The sequence below is a fragment of the Dendrobates tinctorius genome, unplaced genomic scaffold (assembly GCF_039654945.1).
Source record: "Dendrobates tinctorius isolate UK_male_01 unplaced genomic scaffold, ASM3965494v1 ptg000261l, whole genome shotgun sequence".
Lineage (NCBI taxonomy): Eukaryota > Metazoa > Chordata > Amphibia > Anura > Dendrobatidae > Dendrobates > Dendrobates tinctorius.
The window spans coordinates 477,312-496,604 of NW_027361928.1; positions in this window are offsets into that span (position 1 = coordinate 477,312).

Below are 19,293 nucleotides of genomic sequence, written 5' to 3' on the forward strand. Positions count from 1 at the left end.
CCTCTGGCTGTAATCTCTGTATATTACTCTGTATATATCTGTATTATCCAGCTGACTGCTGCCCCATCCTGTGCCCTCCCTGTATCTGCACCTCTGGCTGTAATCTCTGTATATTACTCTGTATATATCTGCATTATCCAGCTGACTGCTGTCCCATCCTGTGCCCTCCCTGTATCTGCACCTCTGACTGTAATCTCTGTATATTACTCTGTATATATCTATATTATCCAGCTGACTGCTGTCCCATCCTATACCCTCCCTGTATCTGCACCTCTGACTGTAATCTCTGTATATTACTCTGTATATATCTGTATTATCCAGCTGACTGCTGCCCCATCCTGTGCCCTCCCTGTATCTGCACCTCTGACTGTAATCTCTGTATATTACTCTGTATATATCTGCATTATCCAGCTGACTGCTGTCCCATCCTGTGCCCTCCCTGTATCTGCACCTCTGGCTGTAATCTCTGTATATTACTCTGTATATATCTGTATTATCCAGATGACTGCTGTCCCATCCTGTGCCCTCCCTGTATCTGCTCCTCTGGCTGTAATCTCTGTATATTACTCTGTATATATCTGTATTATCCAGCTGACTGCTGCCCCATCCTGTGCCCTCCCTGTATCTGCACCTCTGGCTGTAATCTCTGTATATTACTCTGTATATATCTGTATTATCCAGATGACTGCTGCCCCATCCTGTGCCCTCCCTGTATCTGCACCTCTGGCTGTAATCTCTGTATATTACTCTGTATATATCTGTATTATCCAGATGACTGCTGCCCCATCCTGTGCCCTCCCTGTATCTGCACCTCTGGCTGTAATCTCTGTATATTACTCTGTATATATCTGTATTATCCAGATGACTGCTGTCCCATCCTGTGCCCTCCCTGTATCTGCACCTCTGGCTGTAATCTCTGTATATTACTCTGTATATATCTGCATTATCCAGCTGACTGCTGCCCCATCCTGTGCCCTCCCTGTATCTGTACCTCTGGCTGTAATCTCTGTATATTACTCTGTATATATCTGTATTATCCAGCTGACTGCTGTCCCATCCTGTGCGCTCCCTGTATCTGCACCTCTGGCTGTAATCTCTGTATATTACTCTGTATATATCTGTATTATCCAGCTGACTGCTGCCTCATCCTGTGCCCTCCCTGTATCTGCACCTCTGACTGTAATCTCTGTATATTACTCTGTATATATCTGTATTATCCAGCTGACTGCTGCCTCATCCTGTGCCCTCCCTGTATCTGCACCTCTGACTGTAATCTCTGTATATTACTCTGTATATATCTGTATTATCCAGCTGACTGCTGCCCCATCCTGTGCCCTCCCTGTATCTGCACCTCTGGCTGTAATCTCTGAATATTACTCTGTATATATCTGTATTATCCAGCTGACTGCTGCCCCATCCTGTGCCCTCCCTGTATTTGCCCCTCTGGCTGTAATCTCTGTATATTACTCTGTATATATATGTATTATCCAGCTGACTGCTGTCCCATCCTGTGTCCTCCCTGTATCTGCACCTCTGGCTGTAATCTCTGTATATTACTCTGTATATATCTGTATTATCCAGCTGACTGCTGCCTCATCCTGTGCCCTCCCTGTATCTGCACCTCTGGCTGTAATCTCTGTATATTACTCTGTATATATATGTATTATCCAGCTGACTGCTGTCCCATCCTGTGTCCTCCCTGTATCTGCACCTCTGGCTGTAATCTCTGGATATTACTCTGTATATATCTGTATTATCCAGCTGACTGCTGCCTCATCCTGTGCCCTCCCTGTATCTGCACCTCTGGCTGTAATCTCTGTATATTACTCTGTATATATCTGTATTATCCAGCTGACTGCTGCCCCATCCTGTGCCCTCCCTGTATCTGCACCTCTGGCTGTAATCTCTGTATATTACTCTGTATATATCTGTATTATCCAGCTGACTGCTGCCCCATCCTGTGCCCTCCCTGTATCTGCACCTCTGGCTGTAATCTCTGTATATTACTCTGTATATATCTATATTATCCAGCTGACTGCTGTCCCATCCTGTGCCCTCCCTGTATCTGCACCTCTGACTGTAATCTCTGTATATTACTCTGTATATATCTGCATTATCCAGCTGACTGCTGTCCCATCCTGTGTCCTCCCTGTATCTGCACCTCTGGCTGTAATCTCTGTATATTACTCTGTATATATCTGTATTATCCAGATGACTGCTGTCCCATCCTGTGCCCTCCCTGTATCTGCACCTCTGGCTGTAATCTCTGTATATTACTCTGTATATATCTGTATTATCCAGCTGACTGCTGCCCCATCCTGTGCCCTCCCTGTATCTGCACCTCTGGCTGTAATCTCTGGATATTACTCTGTATATATCTGTATTATCCAGCTGACTGCTGTCCCATCCTGTGCCCTCCCTGTATCTGCACCTCTGGCTGTAATCTCTGTATATTACTCTGTATATATCTGTATTATCCAGATGACTGCTGTCCCATCCTGTGCCCTCCCTGTATCTGCACCTCTGGCTGTAATCTCTGTATATTACTCTGTATATATCTGTATTATCCAGCTGACTGCTGCCCCATCCTGTGCCCTCCCTGTATCTGCACCTCTGGCTGTAATCTCTGGATATTACTCTGTATATATCTGTATTATCCAGCTGACTGCTGTCCCATCCTGTGCCCTCCCTGTATCTGCACCTCTGGCTGTAATCTCTGTATATTACTCTGTATATATATGTATTATCCAGCTGACTGCTGCCCCATCCTGTGTCCTCCCTGTATCTGCACCTCTGGCTGTAATCTCTGGATATTACTCTGTATATATCTGTATTATCCAGCTGACTGCTGCCTCATCCTGTGCCCTCCCTGTATCTGCACCTCTGGCTGTAATCTCTGTATATTACTCTGTATATATCTGTATTATCCAGCTGACTGCTGCCCCATCCTGTGCCCTCCCTGTATCTGCACCTCTGGCTGTAATCTCTGTATAATACTCTGTATATATCTGTATTATCCAGCTGACTGCTGCCCCATCCTGTGCCCTCCCTGTATCTGCACCTCTGGCTGTAATCTCTGTATATTACTCTGTATATATCTATATTATCCAGCTGACTGCTGTCCCATCCTGTGCCCTCCCTGTATCTGCACCTCTGACTGTAATCTCTGTATATTACTCTGTATATATCTGCATTATCCAGCTGACTGCTGTCCCATCCTGTGTCCTCCCTGTATCTGCACCTCTGGCTGTAATCTCTGTATATTACTCTGTATATATCTGTATTATCCAGATGACTGCTGTCCCATCCTGTGCCCTCCCTGTATCTGCACCTCTGGCTGTAATCTCTGTATATTACTCTGTATATATCTGTATTATCCAGCTGACTGCTGCCCCATCCTGTGCCCTCCCTGTATCTGCACCTCTGGCTGTAATCTCTGGATATTACTCTGTATATATCTGTATTATCCAGCTGACTGCTGTCCCATCCTGTGCCCTCCCTGTATCTGCACCTCTGGCTGTAATCTCTGTATATTACTCTGTATATATCTGTATTATCCAGCTGACTGCTGCCCCATCCTGTGCCCTCCCTGTATCTGCACCTCTGGCTGTAATCTCTGTATATTACTCTGTATATATCTGTATTATCCAGATGACTGCTGTCCCATCCTGTGCCCTCCCTGTATCTGCACCTCTGACTGTAATCTCTGTATATTACTCTGTATATATCTGCATTATCCAGCTGACTGCTGTCCCATCCTGTGCCCTCCCTGTATCTGCACCTCTGGCTGTAATCTCTGTATATTACTCTGTATATATCTGTATTATCCAGATGACTGCTGTCCCATCCTGTGCCCTCCCTGTATCTGCACCTCTGACTGTAATCTCTGTATATTACTCTGTATATATCTGTATTATCCAGATGACTGCTGTCCCATCCTGTACCCTCCCTGTATCTGCACCTTTGGCTGTAATCTCTGTATATTACTCTGTATATATCTGTATTATCCAGATGACTGCTGTCCCATCCTGTGCCCTCCCTGTATCTGCACCTCTGACTGTAATCTCTGTATATTACTCTGTATATATCTGCATTATCCAGCTGACTGCTGTCCCATCCTGTGCCCTCCCTGTATCTGCACCTCTGACTGTAATCTCTGTATATTACTCTGTATATATCTGCATTATCCAGCTGACTGCTGTCCCATCCTGTACCCTCCCTGTATCTGCACCTCTGACTGTAATCTCTGTATATTACTCTGTATATATCTGCATTATCCAGCTGACTGCTGTCCCATCCTGTGCCCTCCCTGTATCTGCACCTCTGGCTGTAATCTCTGGATATTACTCTGTATATATCTGTATTATCCAGCTGACTGCTGCCCCATCCTGTGCCCTCCCTGTATCTGCACCTCTGGCTGTAATCTCTGTATATTACTCTGTATATATCTGTATTATCCAGCTGACTGCTGTCCCATCCTGTGCCCTCCCTGTATCTGCACCTCTGGCTGTAATCTCTGGATATTACTCTGTATATATCTGCATTATCCAGCTGACTGCTGTCCCATCCTGTGCCCTCCCTGTATCTGCACCTCTGGCTGTAATCTCTGGATATTACTCTGTATATATCTGCATTATCCAGCTGACTGCTGTCCCATCCTGTGCCCTCCCTGTATCTGCACCTCTGGCTGTAATCTCTGGATATTACTCTGTATATATCTGTATTATCCAGCTGACTGCTGCCCCATCCTGTGCCCTCCCTGTATCTGCACCTCTGGCTGTAATCTCTGTATATTACTCTGTATATATCTGTATTATCCAGCTGACTGCTGCCCCATCCTGTGCCCTCCCTGTATCTGCCCCTCTGGCTGTAATCTCTGTATATTACTCTGTATATATCTGTATTATCCAGCTGACTGCTGTCCCATCCTGTGCACTCCCTGTATCTGCACCTCTGGCTGTAATCTCTGTATATTACTCTGTATATATCTGTATTATCCAGCTGACTGCTGCCCCATCCTGTGCCCTCCCTCTATCTGCACCTCTGGCTGTAATCTCTGTATATTACTCTGTATATATCTGTATTATCCAGCTGACTGCTGTCCCATCCTGTGCCCTCCCTGTATCTGCCCCTCTGGCTGTAATCTCTGTATATTCCTCTGTATATATCTGTATTATCCAGCTGACTGCTGCCTCATCCTGTGCCCTCCCTGTATCTGCCCCTCTGGCTGTAATCTCTGTATATTACTCTGTATATATCTGTATTATCCAGCTGACTGCTGTCCCATCCTGTGCCCTCCCTGTATCTGCACCTCTGGCTGTAATCTCTGTATATTACTCTGTATAGATCTGTATTATCCAGCTGACTGCTGCCCCATCCTGTGTCATCCCTGTATCTGCACCTCTGGCTGTAATCTCTGTATATTTCTCTGGATATATCTGTATTATCCAGCTGACTGCTGCCCCATCCTGTGCCCTCCCTGTATCTGCACCTCTGGCTGTAATCTCTGGATATTACTCTGTATATATCTGTATTATCCAGCTGACTGCTGCCCCATCCTGTGCCCTCCCTGTATCTGCACCTCTGACTGTAATCTCTGTATATTACTCTGTATATATCTGTATTATCCAGATGACTGCTGTCCCATCCTGTGCCCTCCCTGTATCTGCACCTCTGGCTGTAATCTCTGTATACTACTCTGTATATATCTGTATTATCCAGCTGACAGCTGTCTCATCCTGTGCCCTCCCTGTATCTGCACCTCTGGCTGTAACTTCTGGATATTACTCTGTATATATCTGTATTATCCAGCTGACTGCTGCCCCATCCTGTGCCCTCCCTGTATCTGCACCTCTGGCTGTAATTTCTGGATATTACTCTGTATATATCTGTATTATCCAGCTGACTGCTGTCCCATCCTGTGCCCTCCCTGTATCTGCACCTCTGGCTGTAATTTCTGGATATTACTCTGTATATATCTGTATTATCCAGCTGACTGCTGTCCCATCCTGTGCCCTCCCTGTATCTGCACCTCTGGCTGTAATTTCTGGATATTACTCTGTATATATCTGTATTATCCAGCTGACTGCTGCCCCATCCTGTGCCCTCCCTGTATCTGCACCTCTGGCTGTAATTTCTGGATATTACTCTGTATATCTCTGTATTATCCAGCTGACTGCTGCCCCATCCTGTGCCCTCCCTGTATCTGCACCTCTGGCTGTAATTTCTGGATATTACTCTGTATATATCTGTATTATCCAGCTGACTGCTGCCCCATCCTGTGCCCTCCCTGTATCTGCACCTCTGGCTGTAATCTCTGGATATTACTCTGTATATATCTGTATTATCCAGCTGACTGCTGCCCCATCCTGTGCCCTCCCTGTATCTGCACCTCTGGCTGTAATTTCTGGATATTACTCTGTATATATCTGTATTATCCAGCTGACTGCTGTCTCATCCTGTGCCCTCCCTGTATCTGCACCTCTGGCTGTAATCTCTGTATATTTCTCTGGATATATCTGTATTATCCAGCTGACTGCTGTCTCATCCTGTGCCCTCCCTGTATCTGCACCTCTGGCTGTAATCTCTGTATATTACTCTGTATATATCTGTATTATCCAGCTGACTGCTGCCCCATCCTATGCCCTCCCTGTATCTGCACCTCTGGCTGTAATCTCTGGATATTACTCTGTATATATCTGTATTATCCAGCTGACTGCTGCCCCATCCTGTGCCCTCCCTGTATCTGCACCTCTGACTGTAATCTCTGTATATTACTCTGTATATATCTGTATTATCCAGATGACTGCTGTCCCATCCTGTGCCCTCCCTGTATCTGCACCTCTGGCTGTAATCTCTGTATACTACTCTGTATATATCTGTATTATCCAGCTGACAGCTGTCTCATCCTGTGCCCTCCCTGTATCTGCACCTCTGGCTGTAACTTCTGGATATTACTCTGTATATATCTGTATTATCCAGCTGACTGCTGCCCCATCCTGTGCCCTCCCTGTATCTGCACCTCTGGCTGTAATCTCTGTATATTACTCTGTATATATCTGTATTATCGAGCTGACTGCTGTCCCATCCTGTGCCCTCCCTGTATCTGTACCTCTGGCTGTAATCTCTGTATATTACTCTGTATATATCTGTATTATCCAGCTGACTGCTGCCCCATCCTGTGCCCTCCCTGTATCTGCACCTCTGGCTGTAATTTCTGGATATTACTCTGTATATATCTGTATTATCCAGCTGACTGCTGTCCCATCCTGTGCCCTCCCTGTATCTGCACCTCTGGCTGTAATTTCTGGATATTACTCTGTATATATCTGTATTATCCAGCTGACTGCTGTCCCATCCTGTGCCCTCCCTGTATCTGCACCTCTGGCTGTAATTTCTGGATATTACTCTGTATATATCTGTATTATCCAGCTGACTGCTGCCCCATCCTGTGCCCTCCCTGTATCTGCACCTCTGGCTGTAATTTCTGGATATTACTCTGTATATATCTGTATTATCCAGCTGACTGCTGCTCCATCCTGTGCCCTCCCTGTATCTGCACCTGTGGCTGTAATCTCTGGATATTACTCTGTATATATCTGTATTATCCAGCTGACTGCTGCCCCATCCTGTGCCCTCCCTGTATCTGCACCTCTGGCTGTAATTTCTGGATATTACTCTGTATATATCTGTATTATCCAGCTGACTGCTGTCCCATCCTGTGCCCTCCCTGTATCTGCACCTCTGGCTGTAATTTCTGGATATTACTCTGTATATATCTGTATTATCCAGCTGACTGCTGCTCCATCCTGTGCCCTCCCTGTATCTGCACCTGTGGCTGTAATCTCTGGATATTACTCTGTATATATCTGTATTATCCAGCTGACTGCTGCCCCATCCTGTGCCCTCCCTGTATCTGCACCTCTGGCTGTAATCTCTGTATATTACTCTGTATATATCTGTATTATCCAGCTGACTGCTGTCCCATCCTGTGTCCTCCCTGTATCTGCACCTCTGGATGTAACTTCTGGATATTACTCTGTATATATCTGTATTATCCAGCTGACAGCTGTCCCATCCTGTGCCTCCCTGTATCTGCACCTCTGGCTGTAATCTCTGTATATTACTCTGTATATATCTGTATTATCCAGCTGACTGCTGTCTCATCTTGTGCCCTCCCTGTATCTGCACCTCTGGCTGTAATTTCTGGATATTACTCTGTATATATCTGTATTATCCAGCTGACTGCTGTCCCATCCTGTGCCCTCCCTGTATCTGCACCTCTGGCTGTAATCTCTGTATATTACTCTGTATATATATCTGTATTATCCAGCTGACTGCTGTCTCATCTTGTGCCCTCCCTGTATCTGCACCTCTGGCTGTAATTTCTGGATATTACTCTGTATATATCTGTATTATCCAGCTGACTGCTGTCCCATCCTGTGCCCTCCCTGTATCTGCACCTCTGGCTGTAATCTCTGGATATTACTCTGGATATATCTGTATTATCCAGCTGACTGCTGTCCCATCCTGTGCCCTCCCTGTATCTGCACCTCTGGCTGTAATCTCTGTATATTACTCTGTATATATCTGTATTATCCAGCTGACTGCTGCCCCATCCTGTGCCCTCCCTGTATCTGCACCTCTGGCTGTAATCTCTGTATATTACTCTGTATATATCTGTATTATCCAGCTGACTGCTGTCCCATCCTGTGCCCTCCCTGTATCTGCCCCTCTGGCTGTAATCTCTGTATATTACTCTGTATATATCTGTATTATCCAGCTGACTGCTGTCCCATCCTGTGCCCTCCCTGTATCTGCACCTCTGGCTGTAATCTCTGTATATTACTCTGTATATATCTGTATTATCCAGCTGACTGCTGCCCCATCCTGTGCCCTCCCTGTATCTGCACCTCTGGCTGTAATCTCTGTATATTACTCTGTATATATCTGTATTATCCAGCTGACTGCTGCCCCATCCTGTGCCCTCCCTGTATCTGCACCTCTGGCTGTAATCTCTTTATATTACTCTGTATATATCTGTATTATCCAGCTGACTGCTGCCCCATCCTGTGCCCTCCCTGTATCTGCACCTCTGGCTGTAATCTCTGTATATTACTCTGTATATATCTGTATTATCCAGCTGACTGCTGTCCCATCCTGTGCCCTCCCTGTATCTGCACCTCTGGCTGTAATCTCTGTATATTACTCTGTATATATCTGTATTATCCAGCTGACTGCTGCCCCATCCTGTGCTCTCCCTGTATCTGTACCTCTGGCTGTAATCTCTGTATATTACTCTGTATATATCTGTATTATCCAGCTGACTGCTGCCCCATCCTGTGCCCTCCCTGTATCTGCCCCTCTGGCTGTAATCTCTGTATATTACTCTGTATATATCTGTGTATTATCCAGCTGACTGCTGTCCCATCCTGTGTCCTCCCTGTATCTGCCCCTCTGGCTGTAATCTCTGTATATTACTCTGTATATATCTGTATTATCCAGCTGACTGCTGTCCCATCCTGTGCCCTCCCTGTATCTGCACCTCTGGCTGTAATCTCTGTATATTACTCTGTATATATCTGTATTATCCAGCTGACTGCTGTCCCATCCTGTGCCCTCCCTGTATCTGTACCTCTGGCTGTAATCTCTGTATATTACTCTGTATATATCTGTATTATCCAGCTGACTGCTGTCCCATCCTGTGCCCTCCCTGTATCTGCCCCTCTGGCTGTAATCTCTGTATATTACTCTGTATATATCTGTGTATTATCCAGCTGACTGCTGTCCCATCCTGTGCCCCCCCTGTATCTGCCCCTCTGGCTGTAATCTCTGTATATTACTCTGTATATATCTGTATTATCCAGCTGACTGCTGTCCCATCCTGTGCCCTCCCTGTATCTGCACCTCTGGCTGTAATCTCTGTATATTACTCTGTATATATCTGTATTATCCAGCTGACTGCTGTCCCATCCTGTGCCCTCCCTGTATCTGCCCCTCTGGCTGTAATCTCTGTATATTACTCTGTATATATCTGTGTATTATCCAGCTGACTGCTGTCCCATCCTGTGCCCCCCCTGTATCTGCCCCTCTGGCTGTAATCTCTGTATATTACTCTGTATATATCTGTATTATCCAGCTGACTGCTGCCCCATCCTGTGCCCTCCCTGTATCTGCACCTCTGGCTGTAATCTCTGTATATTACTCTGTATATATCTGTATTATCCAGCTGACTGCTGCCCCATCCTGTGCCCTCCCTGTATCTGCCCCTCTGGCTGTAATCTCTGTATATTACTCTGTATATATCTGTGTATTATCCAGCTGACTGCTGTCCCATCCTGTGCCCCCCCTGTATCTGCCCCTCTGGCTGTAATCTCTGTATATTACTCTGTATATATCTGTATTATCCAGCTGACTGCTGTCCCATCCTGTGCCCTCCCTGTATCTGCACCTCTGGCTGTAATCTCTGTATATTACTCTGTATATATCTGTATTATCCAGCTGACTGCTGTCCCATCCTGTGCCCTCCCTGTATCTGCCCCTCTGGCTGTAATCTCTGTATATTACTCTGTATATATCTGTGTATTATCCAGCTGACTGCTGTCCCATCCTGTGCCCCCCCTGTATCTGCCCCTCTGGCTGTAATCTCTGTATATTACTCTGTATATATCTGTATTATCCAGCTGACTGCTGCCCCATCCTGTGCCCTCCCTGTATCTGCACCTCTGGCTGTAATCTCTGTATATTACTCTGTATATATCTGTATTATCCAGCTGACTGCTGCCCCATCCTGTGCCCTCCCTGTATCTGCACCTCTGGCTGTAATCTCTGGATATTACTCTGTATATATCTGTATTATCCAGCTGACTGCTGCCCCATCCTGTGCCCTCCCTGTATCTGCACCTCTGGCTGTAATCTCTGTATATTACTCTGTATATATCTGTATTATCCAGCTGACTGCTGTCCCATCCTGTGCCGATATACCCATCATACACATCCTCCATCCCATAGTCGCGTGCCCATATACCCATCACACATCCTCCATCCCATAGTCCCGTGCCCATATACCCATCATACATATTCTCCATCCCATAGTCCCGTGCCCATATACCCATCATACATATCCTCCATCCCTTAGTCCCGTGCCCATATACCCATCATACATATCCTCCATCCCATAGTCCCGTGCCCATATACCCATCATACATATCCTCCATCCCATAGTCCCGTGCCCATATACCCATCATACACATCCTCCATCCCATAGTCCCGTGCCCATATACCCATCATACATATCCTCCATCCCATAGTCCCGTGCCCATATACCCATCATACACATCCTCCATCCCATAGTCCCGTGCCCATATACCCATCATACATATCCTCCATCCCTTAGTCCCGTGCCCATATACCCATCATACATATCCTCCATCCCATAGTCCCGTGCCCATATACCCATCATACATATCCTCCATCCCATAGTCCCGTGCCCATATACACATCATACATATCCTCCATCCCATAGTCCCGTGCCCATATACCCATCATACATATCCTCCATCCCATAGTCCCGTGCCCATATACCCATCATACATATCCTCCATCCCATAGTCCCGTGCCCATATACCCATCATACATATCCTCCATCCCATAGTCCCGTGCCCATATACCCATCATACATATCCTCCATCCCATAGTCCCGTGCCCATATACCCATCATACATATCCTCCATCCCATAGTCCCGTGCCCATATACCCATCATACATATTCTCCATCCCATAGTCCCGTGCCCATATACCCATCATACATATCCTCCATCCCTTAGTCCCGTGCCCATATACCCATCATACATATCCTCCATCCCATAGTCCCGTGCCCATATACCCATCATACATATTCTCCATCCCATAGTCCCGTGCCCATATACCCATCATACATATCCTCCATCCCATAGTCCCGTGCCCATATACCCATCATACATATCCTCCATCCCATAGTCCCGTGCCCATATACCCATCATACATATTCTCCATCCCATAGTCCCGTGCCCATATACCCATCATACATATCCTCCATCCCTTAGTCCCGTGCCCATATACCCATCATACATATCCTCCATCCCATAGTCCCGTGCCCATATACCCATCATACATATTCTCCATCCCATAGTCCCATGCCCATATACCCATCATACATATCCTCCATCCCATAGTCCCGTGCCCATATACCCATCATACATATCCTCCATCCCATAGTCCCGTGCCCATATACCCATCATACATATCCTCCATCCCATAGTCCCGTGCCCATATACCCATCATACATATCCTCCATCCCATAGTCCCGTGCCCATATACCCATCATACATATCCTCCATCCCATAGTCCCGTGCCCATATACCCATCATACATATCCTCCATCCCATAGTCCCGTGCCAATATACCCATCATACATATCCTCCATCCCTTAGTCCCGTGCCCATATACCCATCATACATATTCTCCATTCCATAGTCCCGTGCCCATATACCCATCATACATATTCTCCATCCCATAGTCCCGTGCCCATATACCCATCATACATATTCTCCATCCCATAGTCCCGTGCCCATATACCCATCATACATATCCTCCATCCCATAGTCCCGTGCCCATATACCCATCATACATATCCTCCATCCCATAGTCCCGTGCCCATATACCCATCATACACATCCTCCATCCCATAGTCCAGTGCCCATATATCCATCATACACATCCTCCATCCCATAGTCCCGTGCCCATATACCCATCATACACATCCTCCATCCCATAGTCCCGTGCCCATATATCCATCATACACATCCTCCATCCCATAGTCCCGTGCACATATACCCATCATACACATCCTCCATCCCATAGTCCAGTGCCCATATATCCATCATACACATCCTCCATCCCATAGTCCCGTGCCCATATACCTGTGACGAACAGCCCACGGCCGTTCGTCCACTTACGGGCGACGACTAACGGGGGTCCCGCTGCCACCAAAACGCGACGGACAGCGGACCCTGTGTCACCACTATGTCACGATCCCACCACTGACACCGGTGTATCAGCGGACGGAGGGACGTGACACAATGCCGGCACACGGCTATCACAGGCGCAGTGGGACTTATCTTAGTTATCCCACCACTGGCACCATGTGACAAAAATATCCAGCAAGCTAATCTCGCTCTACAATTTGCCGCAGGGGGAGTTTAATTTGGATGCCCCACCACTGCTATCAATCTTCCAAGTACTGCGGGGATTTGTGTATATCCCACTTTCTCAGTTCCACTTTGGAACTCGCAGCTCTCCGGCGCCCCCCTTACCCTCAGGTCAGTCAGGGAACTGCACCTAGGATAATTAGTCGCCGGACGGGCTGCCTGTTGTGAACCGGCAATTAGGCTTCTGCAGTAAGGGAATTATCAATGCTGTGGCTGAAGTCCCTTACTCAGCAATATAAGACCCTTCTAGACTGCCAGCAAGCCGTAATAGCCGTACACAACGCGCTGCCACCAGTCACGGTTACTTAATTCACAGTGTTAAATTAAGAGGGTCCGTGGCAAACCCCTTGAATTAGTAGCGATTATCTATCAAAGGCGTATAGTTCGATTCTTAGAGCATGGAGACAGATCTAAATAATTTCATTTATTTTCCGAAAGAGGACAGTGATTACAGATAAAAGTTGCTATAAAATTGAGACATAAAATATGTACAGTACAGGTATAAAATAAAAGTGGAGAAAACAAAGAGATTACACTCACAGTTCCATATTGTTCCTTAGGCAGACCATGCGGCTTTAAGGGGGGAGGAGCCACACGTCTCCATTCATCTGGAGTTCTTGTCAGCACGACGACTTGAGCTGTTCTGAGCTGGTTTGCCCAGGAAATGCCTTATAGACTTTCCTATGTGACATCACGGAGAGGTGCATTCTGGGTTGATCCCACCTCTCTTATCCAAGTTATGTTTTGGCTACAAAACTTAGATTAGCTATAACTTTATGGGAGAAGCTGGTATGGACTCATCAGTGGTATCATGTTTCCCAGCGTAATGAGCCCATCAAGAAAACATCAAACATCTATGCGATATGACCGTCCATTTGGGCGCAAATCATATCTCAGGTTCTGGACATCCGAGAGTTTTGCAACAGGCACCACAGCGAAGCTGGGTCTGCTCGGATCGCAGAAATATGATTTTTATATTTCTGCTGGGTATGGTTTTCGCGGGACAATCCCTTATTGTTTTATTCAAACTCCTGGTTTCAAACAAAGAGTTTAGTTCCCGCACTTTTTTCTCTTTCAGCTGAGAGAAGCCAAATGGTGTGAGGAAGATGGTCTAGCTAATTAACATTCCTGCTCTTCCAGAGGAAGTGGCAGGGTTGATAAAACATGGGGGAAGGAATTCCTATTACTGACAGTTTACAATGTCCTAGGATGGAGGATTTGTTAGCACATTGCAACAGAAAACATATCTTGCCGACATTGTACATCACACCTCCCCCCTTAAGAGGGCGCTAAGGAGGCATTACCTCTCGGTAATCTGCCATGCGCACCTCAGCGGGTTCGCCCCGGCGGGACAACCCATCGGCATTGCCGTTTTCACTGCCCTTCCTGTGTTTTACAGTAAAATCGTACTGTTGAAGGGCAAGGCTCCAGCGGAGCAATCTTCCATTGGTTCCGGACACTGTGTGCAACCAGCTCAGAGGGTTGTGGTCGGTTACCACCGTGAAGGCGCGCCCGTACAGGTAGGGCTGCAAACGTTGCAGTGCCCACACCATGGCCAGACACTCCTTCTCGATGGTCGAGTATGCCACTTCCCTCGGCAGAAGTTTCCGGCTCAGGTACAACACGGGGTGCTCTTGGTTCCCCGAGTCGACCTGGCTAAGCACAGCACCGAGGCCAAACTCGCTGGCGTCGGTCTGTACCAGAAACGGGCGACTGCTGTCGACTGCTCTCAACACTGGAGAGTTGCACAGGGCTGCTTTCAAAGCTTGGAAAGCCGCCTCACAGTCATCTGTCCAGTTGACTGTTTGGGGTAGCCTCTGCTTGGTGAGGTCAGTCAAGGGTTTGGCAAGGGCGCTATAGTCCTGTACGAACCGCCTATAGTACCCTGCAGTGCCCAAGAAGGACTTCACCTGTTTCTTGGTCCTGGGGGTGGGCCAGGACACGATTGCGTCCACTTTTTCTGGCTCCGGACTCATGGAACCCCCGCCTACCCGGTGCCCCAGGTAGTGGACCTCACGCATGCCTATCTGGCACTTCCCCGGCTTGATGGTCAGGCCTGCCTGGTGAAGACGCTTGAGCACCTCCTGGAGGTGCTGAAGGTGTTCCTCCCAGGTGGAACTGAAGACGGCAATATCGTCTAAGTACGCCACTGCGTACTCCTCCAGTCCCCGAAGCAGGTGGTTGACCATCCGCTGGAAAGTGGCAGGGGCATTCTTCATGCCGAAGGGCATGACCGTGGACTCGTACAGTCCAAAGGGGGTGATAAAGGCGGATTTCTCCTGCGCCTCAGGGCTCAGGGGAATCTGCCAGTATCCCCGACTCAAATCCATGATGGATATGTAGTTGGCGTTTGTCAACCGCTCGAGCAGATCCTCGATGCGCGGCATCGGGTGGGCATCAGAGGTTGTGATGGCGTTGAGCCCCCTGTAGTCCACGCAGAACCGGGTGGTTCGATCCTTTTTAGGAACTCCGGGTACCGTCTCCCGGTACAACCTTCCTCGTTCCCAGAACACCCTCTCCTTATCAGACTTGGAGGTGGGCGTCTCGGCGAGACCTCTCAATTTCTCCAGGCTGGCATCTGAGTGCAGAGCAGCCTGGAACTCCATGCTGGAGGCTGCCAGAAGGGACGTCAGGGTCCCCTCTTTACTGGGACCCTCTGGAACCGGCTCTGGGTTCACCTCTGGTTCAGTCTCTCCTGTAGCAGCAGAGGGTCCAGAAGACAGTGCGTTACCTGCGATCTGGGCACTCTGACTGCGTGTGACAGCTGCTATGTATGCTGTCTCCCTGGGGATTTCTGCAGACCCACCAGCTGGTGCTGCCCTGGGCTCTACCTCCCCATCCACCCCCAACACTTCAGGAGCAGTGCTACTTATGGGCCAGTTACCTTCCTCGGTGGCACTGGTCAGCTGCATGGCATTACCTTCCTCATGGTCCCCATGCACCTCCCCATTCTCTTGAGCACCGTTGCTTGCTCCTGCCAGGGGTTCCTCAGCCGTCTCACTCCGCAGAGTGACGGGGCTGAGCACCTCGGTACCTGTGGACACATCTACCGTTTCAAAGAAAGGGTTAACGGGTTCAGTCGGCACAGATACATCAACATCATCATTCCTAGGAAAAGAATGGTTATCAGTTTGCTTTGGTACAATCACATCAGCATCATACCTTGGGAAAGAATGGTTGTTAGTTGCATCATTACTCATCAAGGCATTAGCAGGTAACACATTCAGTTTCCCATCATCAACATCATCAGGGTTAACGTTACCCTTATTATCAGTTTGGGGAAGGGTGTCAGGGACATAGTATGCAACCATCCTCCCCAAGTCAGTCCCCAATAAAACATCAGTGGGCAAATTTTCAGACACTCCCACCTCCCTCAACCCGCTCCCGGCACCCCAGTCAAGAAAAACTCGTGCCACTGGCAAGGGACAACGGGTGCCTCCAATCCCGGTGACAGTCAGGGTTTTCCCCTCAACAAACTCTTCAGGGGCCGCCAGTCCAGGACGGATGAGGGTTCGTTCAGCCCCGGTGTCCTTGAGGCCTGTAGCAAGACGGGCCCCCACCTGAACAGGTTGAACGTTGTCGTCAGCCCTCCCAACCACACCTCCCACCAAAAGAACAGAGGCATTGGGCCCGGGGGCCTTGGCTGGGGGGTTCTTCGGCCTGTTCGGACAGGTGTAAAAGAAGTGACCAGGCCGCTGGCAGTGGTGACACAGGCGACTGTCAGTAGCCGGCCTGTTGTTGGCAACAGGGACAGGGCCTCCGGAGGGACGGCTAGCTGGGGCATTGGGGTTGGTTGCTGGCTTACCCCCTTTCCAGCTGGTGGCGACTGGCCTCCGCGTCTCGGGCTTCCGGTTGGCCTCGTGGTTGTCGGCGATCTGCGCCGCTTTGTCCGCGTTCGTTGGTTCGCGGTCCAGGATGAACTGTCGGACCTCAGCTGGGCAGAGATGCAGGAACTGGTCTTTGATCATCAGGTCCCGTAGCTGCTCAAAGGTTTCAACGGACAGTCCATGGATCCACTGGTCAAAGTGGGTCCTGAGTCCTTGCACCACATCACTGTAGCTATCGTGTGGGCCACGTTGGAGGTGTCGGAACTTCTTTCGGTATACCTCAGGTGTCAGCCGGTATTTGGCGATCAGCGCCTGCTTTATGGCGTCATAGTCATCATCGGCTTCTGGCGGAAGAGAAGCAAATGCCTCCAGGGCTTTGCCTTTTAGCCCTGGGGTCAAGTACCTTGCCCATTGGTCTCTAGGCAGCTGGTACTGTCTGCAGGCTTTCTCAAAGGCTCGCAGAAATGTGTCCAAGTCCCCATCCTTTTCCATCACGGGAAAATGCTCTGGCCGGGGTTTAGGAGTCTGGATGCTGCTGGGCTCACTGCTTCGGGCTGTGGGGGCATTCCACCCCCGCTGGAGTACCTCCAGTTCATGGGCCCTCTGCGCCTGGCGCTCGGCTCTCTCAGCCTCAGCTTGGCGCTCAGCTCTCTCCGCCTGGCGCTCGGCTCGCTGCTCTGCTCTCTCTCGAGCTTGCTGGATCAGCCTCACCCGCCCATCACTGTCTTCGGCGGGGAGTTCGTCCAAGGCCATTTGCAGATAGGGGTCCACCCCGTTCTGGTTGAATGTGGGGCCAGCGCTCAGGAGTGGAGCCTCTGCTGCAGCCCCATTGCCACTTGGGCCAACTTCTGCGCTCGCTGGATTCTGGTCGTTGTCCAGCTGCACTAGAGCCGCGATCATTTGAGCTCTGTTTTTGTTCGTGGCGTCAAGGCCTTGGTACGTGCATAACGCAGCAAGAACTTCCTTTGTCTGCCGGGTGTACCAAGGTTCTCCTTTTGCCGCCATGGTTGCCAAATAAAAGATAGAAAAAGAAAAACGAAGAAACGGGAGGGGGATACTTGCAAGTACACACTAATGTCTCAGGACTAGTAACCACTGAGTCTGTTCTCCAAAACCTATGATGCAGGATTCCCGCAGGAACCGTGCAGGTTTTTAGTGAGAGGAATGATTGCTCAAACCAAATCACTAATGCTCTAGGATTATCCCACCGCTCTGCCACCAATATGTGACGAACAGCCCACGGCCGTTCGTCCACTTACGGGCGACGACTAACGGGGGTCCCGCTGCCACCAAAACGCGACGGACAGCGGACCCTGTGTCACCACTATGTCACGATCCCACCACTGACACCGGTGTATCAGCGGACGGAGGGACGTGACACAATGCCGGCACACGGCTATCACAGGCGCAGTGGGACTTATCTTAGTTATCCCACCACTGGCACCATGTGACAAAAATATCCAGCAAGCTAATCTCGCTCTACAATTTGCCGCAGGGGGAGTTTAATTTGGATGCCCCACCACTGCTATCAATCTTCCAAGTACTGCGGGGATTTGTGTATATCCCACTTTCTCAGTTCCACTTTGGAACTCGCAGCTCTCCGGCGCCCCCCTTACCCTCAGGTCAGTCAGGGAACTGCACCTAGGATAATTAGTCGCCGGACGGGCTGCCTGTTGTGAACCGGCAATTAGGCTTCTGCAGTAAGGGAATTATCAATGCTGTGGCTGAAGCCCCTTACTCAGCAATATAAGACCCTTCTAGACTGCCAGCAAGCCGTAATAGCCGTACACAACGCGCTGCCACCAGTCACGGTTACTTAATTCACAGTGTTAAATTAAGAGGGTCCGCAAACCCCTTGAATTAGTAGCGATTATCTATCAAAGGCGTATAGTTCGATTCTTAGAGCATGGAGACAGATCTAAATAATTTCATTTATTTTCCGAAAGAGGACAGTGATTACAGATAAAAGTTGCTATAAAATTGAGACATAAAATATGTACAGTACAGGTATAAAATAAAAGTGGAGAAAACAAAGAGATTACACTCACAGTTCCATATTGTTCCTTAGGCAGACCATGCGGCTTTAAGGGGGGAGGAGCCACACGTCTCCATTCATCTGGAGTTCTTGTCAGCACGACGACTTGAGCTGTTCTGAGCTGGTTTGCCCAGGAAATGCCTTATAGACTTTCCTATGTGACATCACGGAGAGGTGCATTCTG